This window comes from Balaenoptera physalus (genome assembly GCF_965194825.1).
Source record: "Balaenoptera physalus genome assembly, contig: HAP1_SCAFFOLD_1454, whole genome shotgun sequence".
In the NCBI taxonomy this organism is placed as follows: Eukaryota; Metazoa; Chordata; class Mammalia; order Artiodactyla; family Balaenopteridae; genus Balaenoptera; species Balaenoptera physalus.
Window position 1 is genome coordinate 72662 of NW_028125342.1, and position 14275 is coordinate 86936.

The 14275-nt window shown below is 46.3% G+C and overlaps 1 long non-coding RNA gene across 10 annotated transcripts in view; it reads right to left on the reverse strand.

The window, feature by feature from the left end:
* The window catches only part of LOC309653911, a 136171-nt gene that overhangs the window by 20810 nt on the left and 101086 nt on the right, over window positions 1–14275 (reverse strand). The window lies entirely within an intron of this gene.

A 14275-nucleotide genomic window follows, 5' to 3' on the forward strand; every position in this document is an offset into this window, starting at 1 on the left:
GAGTCTGTGAAGGTTCTTCATGCGCTGGGGAAGAAGAATGAGACGAAAACTGGGCTCTCTTCCTGTCGGCTCTTGGGAAATTCAAGCAACCCCAAAGACCCCCAGCCACCCCCAGCGATCCAGCCACGGCGGCATACCCCACGTGAGGGTAAGAGGCCTGAGAAAACGCAAGTCCAAGCCCAGAAACCAGACAGCAGTGCTGAAACAGAGTGTCCATCTCCATCCCAGTGTGAGCGGCCTCCTCCTGGGAAGGTCAAGTTGATACCTCTGCCTTTTTCTGCCTGGGACAAGCCTCAAGCTCGACCCGCTCCTCGGAGGCCACAGTCTCTGGCCTCACATCGGCCTGCTGTGGCTTACCGTGCCCAGCCTGGTTCTACTGACTCAGCTCAACCTGCTGCAGTCAATTCATCCCAGCCAGCTCCTGCCTCTTTGCCAGGTCCCGCCAAACCAGCTCAGCCAACTGTGGCCAACCCAACCCAACCGGCTTGGACCAACCATACCCAGCCTCGTGTCCCTCAGCCTGCTGCTCCTAGGCCTGCACCCTACAAAACTTCATCTGGCGCTTCTCTCCAGCGCGAGCCTGTTCCCCCTGCTGTGACTAAGCGCCAGTCCCCACCCAAGCTCCAAACCCAACTTCTACTCCAAGACTTCAGCAAGCAACGAGTTCCATGGAGGGAACCCAACGTGCCTGAGCCAGTCATGTCAAAGCCCATCGAACAAGAGCAGAGGCCAGAGCGAGAGGCCATGAAGAGGCGGGCTCAACAACAACGGGAGAATGCTGCCAGATACACCTCTTCGGGGAAGCTGCAATTTTTCACCCAGAGGGACAAAGAAATGGAAATTGCTGACTACTACGGATACGTCAGGTGACAGCTGCTAGGATTCTTGCTGCCACCTTGGCTACCAGCGGTTCTTCCATACATAGGTAAGATAGGTATAGAACCGAATAAGTAAATGGAATAGAATTAATAGATGAGTAATAAACCTTTCGAATTTTGAGATGCTGCTAACTGGGGCGTGAGAAAGGAAGGCCTGAAAGTTGGATGGGAGAATGAAGGAAAGGGGTAAAAACTGAGGAAAGAGGAAGGAACTTGGCCCAGGGCTAGGAAGGCCAAAAGAGACGTATGGATTTAGGAAAGGAAGCAGGAGTGAGGATGAAATGGCAGAAGTAAAAAGCAGGGTCAGGGGTCTGGGTTGAAAGAACACAATTGGAGTAGAGTTGAAGGTGACAGGAGATGAGTCTAGGTTTACTAGGAGAAATAGAAACAAAGTCTCTCGGGGAGGTTGGCCTTAAGTCTCACAACCACCAGATAGGTATTTCAGAAAACAAGAGGTTCACGACACATCTCTGAAAGGTTTGAGTTGCCTTATTCAGGTGTGATTATAGTGGGGGAATAGGCAAATCTACCAGAGAAGTAGCTAGGGCTCAGAGTCCTCCTAGGGGCAGCTGACGACAGGGCCAGAGCCAAGGGAACTGCTGCATCAGGAGGCCCACGAACAAATCAGGGGCATAGCCGCCTGTCACTTCCCTACCAGGAAGGAAGCCAGGTATATTACTATAACCAAGGCACACTGGGGTCTTCACTGTATGGAGAACTTGGCTCCTGCCCGCAATCCTATGGCTCCGCGTCATACACAGGAAGTAGGGCCTCTGCGCAACCAGAAATGGGAATGGGACTGAAGGAGATTCAGCCCGCAAATATCCGACCACCAGCTTCCACCTCTGCAATCTGCCACCCTGTGTCTGCTCAACGCATCACAGAAACAAGTTTTCAAGGTGAGTATACAAACGGCAGAGCAAGTTGAAGAATGAGGTCGGCATTCACAGACGGGGTCAAATCGACAGCTGGGAAGGGGTGTAGAGACAGGTAGAATTTAGATCCTGAGCCTTTAATAATCACTACCTTCTCTCAGTGCTCTCTGTTTTTAGACTCTATGTAAGAACAGCTAGGGCTTCCCTGGTGGCGCCTGCCAATGCAGGGGACACGGCTTCGAGCCCCGGTCTGCGAAGATCCCACATGGCGTGCTGCAACTAAGCGCATGTGCCACAACGACTGAGCCTGCATTCCAGAGCCCGTGAGCCGCAACTACCGAAGCCCACGCGCCTACAGCCCATGCTCCGCAACAAGAGAGGCCACCGCGATGAGAAGCCCGCACACCGCAACCAAGAGTAGACCCCGCTAGCCGCAACTAGAGAAAGCCCGTGCACAGCAATGAGGACCCAGTGCAGCCAAAAAAATAAATACGTAGAATAAATAAGTTCAATCAATCAATCAATCAATAAACGTAAATTAAAAACAAACAAACAAACAAAAAAACAGAACACCTAATGCAGGTGGGAAGGTGGGAGGGACACTGTAAAGGTCATCTATGCTACATGTACAAGAACCCCGAGAGCACACCAATAGGTACCACATTTTTCACTGCTGTAGCCGAGCATTCCCCCTGTACTACCACACTGTAGCACTCCCTTCCCTCGTCTACCGCTACAGTCTCTTTGGAAGGTGTTTCAGAACTCTTGTTATGAGAGTGCCAGTTGAACTGTCCTCACTTCCGTCATTTATACCAGGATTTAAGACCTTGTGGTCCGAGATCCTGTCCAGAGAGCAAGCAGGCTAAGACTCTGTCTTTGTTTCTATATTTCATCAGAAAGGGCTCTACCCCCTCTCCTAGTTCATGGTGTGAAGTGTTCTTAGCCTCTCGGGAAAGTGGGGAGAATTCAAAGGACTCTCTATGAGAATGCTAGGCTTTGTAAAACATTTCAGTTTTTTAAAAAGAAGACTCATTTTGTATTGGACTTACAACAGTCCTATGAGATACAAAGAGAGCCAAGGATCAGTGACATGAAATGATCACCAGTAAGAATTACAACAGTCACCGCTTACCTCGTAGCATAGGGCACACTGTCCATGATCCTTAAGAAGAGTTAGTAGAAATGCCTTGCCCATCTTGCCCCTGAACCCCTTGAAAGGTACACGACTGCTGTGTTGGTGTTTAGGGGGAGCATCTCACTTACCCGGGACTGACTTCAACCTTGATTCCTCTGTAGTGATGGAGACTTCCCCGCTGATGAAAAATTCCCTGGGATTGCAACCTCCAAGCCAGACCGCTTTCCTATGGAATGACAGAGAACTTCAGAGAACTTGTCAAGATGAAACACCAGTCAGTCTGCGGGAGAAAGGGAAGAAGAGAACGATGGAAATCGTTTCTGGGAAACTATTTTTACATTATGTTTTGTTTGTTCCTGGTAAATAAACTGAAATCTTCTTAACATTCAAACAAAATCTAAACCACTAAATTCAACAACACAGGAGTATAACTTTTGAAAAAAATTTCTTTGGCTGCGCAGCATGTGGGATCTTAGCTCCCCAACCAGGGATTGAACCCACGCCTGCTGCATTGGAAGCGCAGAGTCTTCACCACTGGACCACCAGGGAAGTCCCAGGAATAGAACTTTTAAAGGAGAAGGTATAAACCCCTGGGTTATATGAACTGGAGATTTTTAGTAAGAAGTCAATAGATCTTTTGTTAGGCACATTTTATGTTAGGCTGTCTCCCTGCACAGGACGCAGGCGCCTTGAAAATGGAAATCACATCCCTCTATAGTACGTCCCTCTTCTTTCTGCTTTGCAGTTTGCTGCTCCACTTGTTCAACCCCACCTAGTAATAACCTATACTTCCCTTGTTCCTGTTTTCCCATCTGGAAAACAGACAAAAGGCAACCAAACAACGCAAAGGTCTCAACAAATAAGGGATACCCAAAACCAGAGATGGCCAGAACTTCTGTATCCCTCATGAAACCTAGCCCGGTGTTCAATACTTAGGTATCATTAATACATGCGTGTTGACTGAAACAGTTGAAACGCAATTCTTCCACTTCCCAGTTTAGTTTTAGTCCTCATACAAAACCTGATCATCAAATTCCTTAATGCTAGGAATCACAGTGAAAAATAATTTCTCAACTGACTTCTGTCAGATGAGTGAGAACTAAGGTTAATTCAGTGTATCTGAAGCATAGAAAGTGAGGGCAAACGTGGCACAAGATGGGGCTAGAGAAGCAGAGAGGATTCTAGAGCACGCAGAGTCTTAAAGGCCACCAGTGTGTTTTCTATTCTCAAAACAATGTTTGTGAGCGATGTTTATGAGCAATGTTCCAACTTGCTTTGAAGCTTTCTTGTGTGAAGAATGGATTGGAGGGAAACAAGATATATGGACACTAGTTAGGACCTAATCGCAACAGACAGGCAAGTTCAGTATTAGGATGTTGAGGGAGAGCTGACAGATTCCAAAGAAATTCAGGAGATAAACTGAAGCGGGCTTCATGGGGTATGAGATGGAGGAAAGGAAGGTCTTAGGGAATTAAAGGGTTTACTGCACACATGAGCAGAGTCTCAAAATTAATCATTTGAACGTACAGAGGTGGATCTCCCAAATGACACCGGTTAGGAAGCAACGGTACGCCCTGTAGAATTCCTAGAGACAGCACAAATCAACTGTTTCGATGGAAAATTCGGCGGGACCCTTGATTTCCATGGGAATATAGAGAAAAGAGACACTGATCTGGCTTGCAGGTATTTAGGAAGTTGTTAGCCTGACATCACATACTAGTCTCATGTAAGTAGGCCGTCTGAAGTATGAAGCTTAGGGGAAAAACCTTGAAGAAAACTTAAAAGCTTAAGCCACACCTCTATACTACACCACCTTTCACAGTTTCTTCTCAGATAAGCAGCATCCCCATCAGTGAAGAAACTCACATCCCATAATAGGAACAACAGGCCTAAAAATTAAATGTGTGTCTTTGGAGGTCCCATCTATGCGATATCTTCCTGGTACCAGAAAAGTCCCCAGGAAGATCGATCTTTGCACCCCTGAAAGCTTACCACCAAGGAAAATGACTAGGTCCATAGATTTCCTCCCTCAAACCAGCCTACCTCACACATAAATCACTAGCAACTCAGCCCTTAACTCACATTATCACAGTCACAAGAGTGGTTAGGGAGAAAAGCACTAACCAGGGGAACTAACACAGAGGCAATCCAGGCCAAGCTGGGCTGGTGGCAGATATCTGCTCCTTACGCTCGGGTGCATAATGCGACTCACCACAATGCCTTTTTCACAGACCCTTTTTAAAGTTTCTCCACAAAATCCAACAGCTCAAGTTAGCTCATGACGCTTCAAGGTAAACAATCGTCAAGAGAAAAACATGCAATATGTCTTACAATGTTGGATTCCTTACAAATAGGACAAGGAAATAACCATGTAGACAAAACCAGAGCATTTGAAAACATCTGCGTTCTACAAACATACCAGTGAATGCTATAAATAAGGTAATATGACATAAAACAAAATGAAAACTAGATGTGAGACTGTTCTCTTCAGTGTACAGACTTCATGGCAGTTGCTGCACGATCTAGCTACTTATATCTACAACTCTCTGTTCTGTTAATACAAAATGAGGCCCAAGTGTGTCAACTTGTTTCCCACAGAAACCAAAAAACCTACATGCATCTCTTTTCTCCGGTGCCCTTTCACCTTACCTGCTCCCAGTTCTCCACCAATGTCCTCCTCTTTCTCTAATTATTCTCCTCTTCATTGTGCTTGGCCTTGCACCCAAGCATGCAAGACAGAGAGTCCTAGAGGTCCGAGATTCTAGAGGGGCTGTTTGCAAGGGGGAGGAGATTACGGTAACTGCCACACTGTATATACTTCTGTGCAAAGAAAGAGGGACAGTGTTCAGAATGTCTCTCACATATAAAAAGAGCTGGATGGCAGGATACCTGTGTGGCCCAAGGAACTAGAGCTAGCAAATCATGGGCAAAACAATTGCAACCAAAGGCTGGAAGAGGAAAGGTCTGCAACCAGCTCTGTCTCCTAGCTCTCTGGTATTTGCTGCCAATGGGCAGAGTCTATTTCGTGAAGCATCAAGCACTGAAAAGAAGACTCCTGCTGCTGGAAGTTGACAGGAAGGAACATCCAATGCAAGATCAAGGCTTGTCCTAGAAGCAATGCCCATAATGGAAGAAAAAAAAAAAAAAAAAAGAAAGCGGAAGAGAAATGTTAAGTCGCAAGTCCAACCTGGCCCCCAGCCTAGCCCAGCCCAAGGAAGGTAGGAGTCAAGGAGAAGAAACTAAAAGAGAAGAGCCTTGGACCACAACATTCTCCACAGGGTACACACAACAAACTTCACCCTGCTCTTTAACCAAGTTACAACTGTAATAGTTCAAACTACATGGCTCTTTCCTTCCTAAGGATACTAGTTAAATAAGATCTATATAGCTCTAAGTATATGATACATAAAATAGAATACTCTGTAGAATATAAGTAACTGTTAGTTAATTATATTAATGAACGTCTGTAAGAAATGTTGCAATGATTTCCCTAATGGAAGAGCCTGGGGGAGGTAAATCTGTCTTCTAGGATTTCCTCCCCAGAGCTCAGAAATTGAGGGGTTGTTTTAGCTCTCCTACGCTCTCTTCACCCAAGCCCGCCCTCCTGTTGGGGATCGGACCTCCCTATTGGCTAGCTCATACCTTTCAACTGCCTGCTTTGTGACATCACTCTCCTACCAAACCTACTACCACTTGGTAGAGGTCTTGGGGTTTCCGTGGAGCCGTTTGGACCAGTAACCAGTGACCTTTGTACTGGACACGTGCGCCGTTCAGCTGCAGCCACTCAGACATCCTCTAGTGTTGTCTCCTCATCCCTTGTACCTGCAGTTGATGTCTCCTCTTCTCTGACCATGTCAGGTAAGAAAAGAAACTTTGGAAAGTTTTGCGTTCGATTTCTTTTGCCCCTAAATTGAGGAGGAGATTCAAAATAGCGTGGAATAATGAGGGAAAGTATTGAACTACAAGTCTGGAGACCTAATTTCAGTTTTGACTTTGACGTTTACTGTCTGTGTGACTTTGGACAAATCACTGACTGCCTCACAAAGCCTGCTGCTTTCCTTATCTGTTACGTTAGGATACCACATTGGGTTGATCACTCTGATCCCCTTCTTTTCCAATATTGAGCCTTAAAGGGTACCCATGTAGAAAATGAAATCAGAGACTTCTCAAAAGAGTGTTTCAACAGAAACATAGAAAAGCCAGGTGACACAGAAAACTAGCGATATATACCAAGATGTTTCATCTCCAATGGTCTCCCTCCACTAGTATTTCGACTAGTTGAAAAGAGAGAATAGGGAGAGAGGATGGAGAGTACTGGGCTATATAGGGAGGCACAGAGTCAAACGTAAGCAAGTTTAGGATTGTTTTCATTAGCACAGGCCAACAGGAACCAAGAGATGGGAAAAAAATATAAGAATGAAGAGGGAAAGCATAGAGGAGCTCTCAAGAAAGAGGCAGTTTGCCATGGAATGTTGATGGGAGCCAAAGATTTTAAATTAAAGCAGAAACAGCACAGAGGGAAATCTGCTCAGAGCAGGGCAAAACAAAGCTGATGGTAGCAAATCCTTACATTAACAGACTAAGAAGGAAAGTAAGGCCAGAACAGGGGATCACCAGGAAGGGCAGCCTATCAGAAAAGTCATACTCCGTTTTCTTTCTTTTATTGCCTCTCTGAATACAGCTGGCACTTGACAGTTTGGAATAGAAACATTTTAGAAGTATGTTTTAGAAATGATGCTTCCTAGAAACCAGAAACCAAAGTGGTTATCTAGGGGGCTGCTTTTCAGTGTTCTATTCTTTCTAATTTTTAAACTAGGTAGACATTTGACCAATTAAACATTTTAAATGATATCTTCTACATTGAATCAGAAGGACTATTTCCTTTGTGTGATATGTAGCTTCTAAGGCAAGGTTGCTTTTCATTTTTACAGTTATTTCCTTCCTAACACAGAGAGCACATTGATCAACAGCCATCGTTCGCTTGTAGATCTTAGCTACCGGAGAAGAAAAAGAAAAAGTCAAGCCCCACATCTCTAATTCCCCATTTAGGGAATTCCCTGGCGGTCCAGCGCTTTAGGACTCGGTGCTTTCACGGCCAGGGCCACGCGGCGCGGCAAAAGAAAAAAAGAAAACACAAACATCCACATTTATCTAAAACAATGTTGTGGAGTCCTTTGGATTTTCTTACATTTGAAAATCTTTTTTAATTGGATTCTAGGGATGATGGTTTTTTGAGGTCTTGGGATGTCATCTTCTTGGATGTGGAAGATGATTCTAAGTTCTAGGATAAATACAAAAACCTTCTTGATACTTTTTAAGCTTCCTTTCTGCTTATTATATGAGTTATATTCATGGAAAGATATATTTCTCCTAGGCTTAATACCTGTTACTTGCTGGGTAAAAATATGAATGAGCACAATAATGAAACTCTTTTACACTTACTATTTTGCTGTCTGCTTTGTACCGGTTTTCATTGAAATACTTGTCTATATATGTTGTGGCTACCTATACATTCACATTTGTTGCATTCTGTTGCTTGTTGTGCATTTTTTACTGATTTATCGTCTCTGTCTGTATGCATTGGCTAGGAATTCATTCACCTCTATCACCTCCATCGTGTTTTTTGGTTAATAGTATTCACTAAAATAGAGTGGGCAAAATTCACTTTCATAATATTGCATGTATGGTACAGAATGTCATTTGTTAGTAAATTCATTAGGCTTTGATACTTGCCCACATACCCCAGTTTTCATTAATATCTATGGATTTCTTTTTCGTTACGTAACATGTTTTTCATGATTTTTCTTTGTCTTTCTAGAACTTATTGTATCTTCCTCCATATAAATCATACGCAATAGATCAGCTTATTCATCTATTAATTATTACTGCTATTATTATTGGTGGTGGTGTTATAACCACTTTATAGATGAGTAATCTGAAGTAATCAGATAACTTTTCTCTTTCCAAAAGCACTTAAGAAATCCACTTTCGGGTAATCATTTTGAGGTAGGATGAGAAACCAGGCTTGAAGAGGGCAAAAATGACTCTTTCAGTTCACCAGTTGGACTGAGCTATACGTCAACTCTAGGTAATAGCGTGGGAACTGCACAAGCAAAGGGAGACACTGAAGATGACAATGGTAATGGCCGTACTGTTTTCTAATGGACAAAAAAAATGCTTATATTATAAGTTCTATTTCTCCTGCTTTCTGGCACTATCATGCTCAGAGTGGAGTCCTGGCAAGGAAGTCAGGATACTTAGGTTCTGAAACCTGGTAATGACACTAACATAATGAGAGAACCTGAACAAGTCAACCCGACCTCTCTGAGCCTCAGTTTCCTTACTCGTGAAATGAGACTGAAAAAAGAGAAAGTTCTCTAAGGGCCTCCTAGTTCTAAAATGCTTCCAGTCTAGGAAATAGCATAGAAGTCAATACGAGTGCAGGCTGAAGGGAAAGACAGGGCAGGGAGAAGGTTGCTTCCAGCCTAGAGAACAATGTCTGAACCATACCACTTGGCTCTTCTGCCCATCTGTGCCCAAGATGGGAGCACAGGCAGTTAATACAGAAGAGTGGAAAACTGCTCAGTCCTTACAGCCATCATTAACTGCCTGATTTTGGGTTTCTCAGGAAGGGTCGATAGTAGAGGTGTCCTGAGAGCAAGAACCTTAAGATAATGCTGTTCCTCAAACGTAGTGAGAATTTCTCAACCTCCCTGAGTTTTTCATGACCCTCTTGTTCTTACAGAAAATTTCCAAAATCCATCTCTACTTGGAACTCTAAATTCTCTGCAGCATTGTCTTCCTGTGGTGAGCAATGCAACTTCCCTAACACGAAGTGTCTGCAACTTCTCCAGAGTCTCTGCCCCTGCCGTCAGTTCGGCATCGGCTACCGGTACCTCTTTCCAGACACTCATGGGTAGTGCCTACCTTTACCAACATTCCAGCACGACTATGTTATCTGGAGTTACTGACCACAGCCAGATCTCCACTTCAGCTCCTTCCTATCCAGGTGTTCTTGAGTGGGACATCACAGGAAGCACTGAAAAGAATTCCTCTTCACTCGGAGACTTTACTCTGGCACTCACTGACCGGCACCCAGCTGCTTCCTCCATGTTTATGGCAGCCCAGTATGATAAAACTTCAGACGCCAATAACATGGTCCCTCTATATCCATCACTTTCTGCCAGGCTTGCTCAGGGAGCACCATCTCAGATTCCAAATCAGGGGCATAGCCGCCTGTCACTTCCCTACCAGGAAGGAAGCCAGGTATATTACTATAACCAAGGCACACTGGGGTCTTCACTGTATGGAGAACTTGGCTCCTGCCCGCAATCCTATGGCTCCGCGTCATACACAGGAAGTAGGGCCTCTGCGCAACCAGAAATGGGAATGGGACTGAAGGAGATTCAGCCCACAAATATCCGACCACCAGCTTCCACCTCTGCAATCTGCCACCCTGTGTCTGCTCAACGCATCACAGAAACAAGTTTTCAAGGTGAGTATACAAACGGCAGAGAAAGTTGAAGAATGAGGTCGGCATTCACAAATGGGGTCAAATCGACAGCTGGGAAGGGGTGTAGAGACAGGTAGAATTTAGATCCTGAGCCTTTAGTAACCACTACCTTCGCTCAGTGCCCTCTGTTTTTAGACTCTATATAAGAACACCTAGGGCTTCCCTGGTGGCGCCGTGGTTAAGAATCCGCCTGCCAATGCAATGCGGCGGACACTGGTTCGAGCCCTGGTCTGGGAAGATCCCACATGCCGTGGAGCAACTAAGCCCATGTGCCACAACGACTGAGCCTGCATTCTAGAGCCCGTGAGCCGCAACTACCGAAGCCCACGCGCCTAGAGCGCATGCTCCGCAACAAGAGAAGCCCGCACACCGCAACCAAGAGTAGACACCGCTAGCCGCAACTAGAGAAAGCCCGTGCACAGCAATGAAGACCCTGTGCAGCTAAAAAAATAAATACGTAGAATAAATAAGTTCAAACAATCAATCAATAAATAAACGTAAATTAAAAAAAACAACAAAACAAAAAGAACACCTAATGCAGGTGGGAAGGTGGCAGGGACACTGTAAAGGTCATCTATGCTACATGTACAAGAACCCCGAGAGCACACCAATAGGTACAACATTTTTCACTGCTGTAGCCGAGCATTCCCCCTGTACTACCACACTGTAGCACTCCCTTCCCTCGTCTACTGCTACAGTCTCTTTGGAAGGTGTCTCAGAACTCTTGTTATGAGAGTGCCAGTTGAAGTGTCCTCACTTCCGTCATTTATACCAGGATTTAAGACCTTGTGGTCCGAGATCCTGTCCAGAGAGCAAGCAGGCTAAGACTCTGTCTTTGTTTCTGTATTTCATCAGAAAGGGCTCTACCCCCTCTCCTAGTTCATGGTGTGAAGTGTTCTTAGCCTCTCGGGAAAGTGGGGAGAATTGAAAGGACTCTATATGAGAATGCTAGGCTTTGTAAAACATTTCAGTTGTTTAAAAAGAAGACTCATTTTGTATTGGACTTACAACAGTCCTATGAGATACAAAGAGAGCCAAGGATCAGTGACATGAAATGATCACCAGTTAAGCATTACAACAGTCACCGCTTACCTCGTAGCATAGGGCACTGTCCATGATCCTTAAGAAGAGTTAGTAGAAATGCCTTGCCCATCTTGCCCCTGAACCCCTTGAAAGGTACATGACTGCTGTGTTGGTGTTTAGGGGGAGCATCTCATTTACCAGGGACTGACTTCTCCCTTGATCCCTTTGTAGTGATGGAGCCTTCCCTGGTGATGAAAAATTCCCTGGGATTGCAACCTCCAAGCCAGACGTTTTGTGTGACACAAACTCAAGAACTCCCCAAGTCCTGCAGTAGCAGAAACAGTCACATACTTGAGAGTAACCCACCATCTGAACTTGGGGACATTTCAGTGACAGCTCCAGTCCAGAGTGCCAGGCGTCTCCTGGCCCTGCCTCCAGCTCCAAGCCAGGGACAAACAGAGAGTAAGAACGTGGAGGATATCAAAACCAAGCTGTCAAAGCCTCTGGAGGCCTACCAGATCCCAATAGAAAACCAAGATCCTCCACTACTCCCTTTAGGAATCCCTGATATTCCCCAGCCGCTGGCCTGCACCGATCCCCTCAGCCAAGAGGAGCAGCCTGGTTCTGAAAATGCTGATCTGGGAGAGAACAGCCTGAGTCGTCAGGACCTAGGGACACTTGAAAATGGGACTGAACCTAGCAGTGGTCTTGCAGACATTACTACACTGGCGGAGGATATTCACCTTCCCCAGCTCTTTAATTCTTGGAAAGATCTTGATCGATCCCAAGGTCCCAACGTGATCAAAGCTGAAGACACCAGAGCCATTAAGGTGAATCAGGTGCAGGAAAAGCCAAGTGTCGTAAAGGTTCCCTCTGATCAACCCAGGAAGAACAAACAGAAAGCCTCTGAGCCTATCGGTGGTGCTCCCAAGGCCAAAATCCAGCCAAAAGATCCAGAGTGCCTGTTAGGGGGAGAAGCGGTTATATGCACTGCTGCAGTCAGTGACAGGGCTCCTGCGAACACGGCCAAGCACTCTCAAGGCAAACCTCAGAAAGCTGCATCCGGAAAGATCAGCAAAACTGAGAGCCATGGGCAGGAAAAGACCAAAAGGACCAGAGGAAGAAACAAGGCTGAAGAGAACAAGCAGTCAGGGAACAAAGTCAAGGCAGAAGACAAGCCAGCAATCCCCAACACGAAGCGAAAGGAACACCAAACTGAGCTTCGCCAAGAGAGCTTTCAAAAGCCTCGAACCTCCCTTGGCGTGCGCATGCTGGAGTCTGTGAAGGTTCTTCATGCGCTGGGGAAGAAGAATGAGACGAAAACTGGGCTCTCTTCCTGTCGGCTCTTGGGAAATTCAAGCAACCCCAAAGACCCCCAGCCACCCCCAGCGATCCAGCCACGGCGGCATACCCCACGTGAGGGTAAGAGGCCTGAGAAAACGCAAGTCCAAGCCCAGAAACCAGACAGCAGTGCTGAAACAGAGTGTCCATCTCCATCCCAGTGTGAGCGGCCTCCTCCTGGGAAGGTCAAGTTGATACCTCTGCCTTTTTCTGCCTGGGACAAGCCTCAAGCTCGACCCGCTCCTCGGAGGCCACAGTCTCTGGCCTCACATCGGCCTGCTGTGGCTTACCGTGCCCAGCCTGGTTCTACTGACTCAGCTCAACCTGCTGCAGTCAATTCATCCCAGCCAGCTCCTGCCTCTTTGCCAGGTCCCGCCAAACCAGCTCAGCCAACTGTGGCCAACCCAACCCAACCGGCTTGGACCAACCATACCCAGCCTCGTGTCCCTCAGCCTGCTGCTCCTAGGCCTGCACCCTACAAAACTTCATCTGGCGCTTCTCTCCAGCGCGAGCCTGTTCCCCCTGCTGTGACTAAGCGCCAGTCCCCACCCAAGCTCCAAACCCAACTTCTACTCCAAGACTTCAGCAAGCAACGAGTTCCATGGAGGGAACCCAACGTGCCTGAGCCAGTCATGTCAAAGCCCATCGAACAAGAGCAGAGGCCAGAGCGAGAGGCCATGAAGAGGCGGGCTCAACAACAACGGGAGAATGCTGCCAGATACACCTCTTCGGGGAAGCTGCAATTTTTCACCCAGAGGGACAAAGAAATGGAAATTGCTGACTACTACGGATACGTCAGGTGACAGCTGCTAGGATTCTTGCTGCCACCTTGGCTACCAGCGGTTCTTCCATACATAGGTAAGATAGGTATAGAACCGAATAAGTAAATGGAATAGAATTAATAGATGAGTAATAAACCTTTCGAATTTTGAGATGCTGCTAACTGGGGCGTGAGAAAGGAAGGCCTGAAAGTTGGATGGGAGAATGAAGGAAAGGGGTAAAAACTGAGGAAAGAGGAAGGAACTTGGCCCAGGGCTAGGAAGGCCAAAAGAGACGTATGGATTTAGGAAAGGAAGCAGGAGTGAGGATGAAATGGCAGAAGTAAAAAGCAGGGTCAGGGGTCTGGGTTGAAAGAACACAATTGGAGTAGAGTTGAAGGTGACAGGAGATGAGTCTAGGTTTACTAGGAGAAATAGAAACAAAGTCTCTCGGGGAGGTTGGCCTTAAGTCTCACAACCACCAGATAGGTATTTCAGAAAACAAGAGGTTCACGACACATCTCTGAAAGGTTTGAGTTGCCTTATTCAGGTGTGATTATAGTGGGGGAATAGGCAAATCTACCAGAGAAGTAGCTAGGGCTCAGAGTCCTCCTAGGGGCAGCTGACGACAGGGCCAGAGCCAAGGGAACTGCTGCATCAGGAGGCCCACGAACAAATCAGGGGCATAGCCGCCTGTCACTTCCCTACCAGGAAGGAAGCCAGGTATATTACTATAACCAAGGCACACTGGG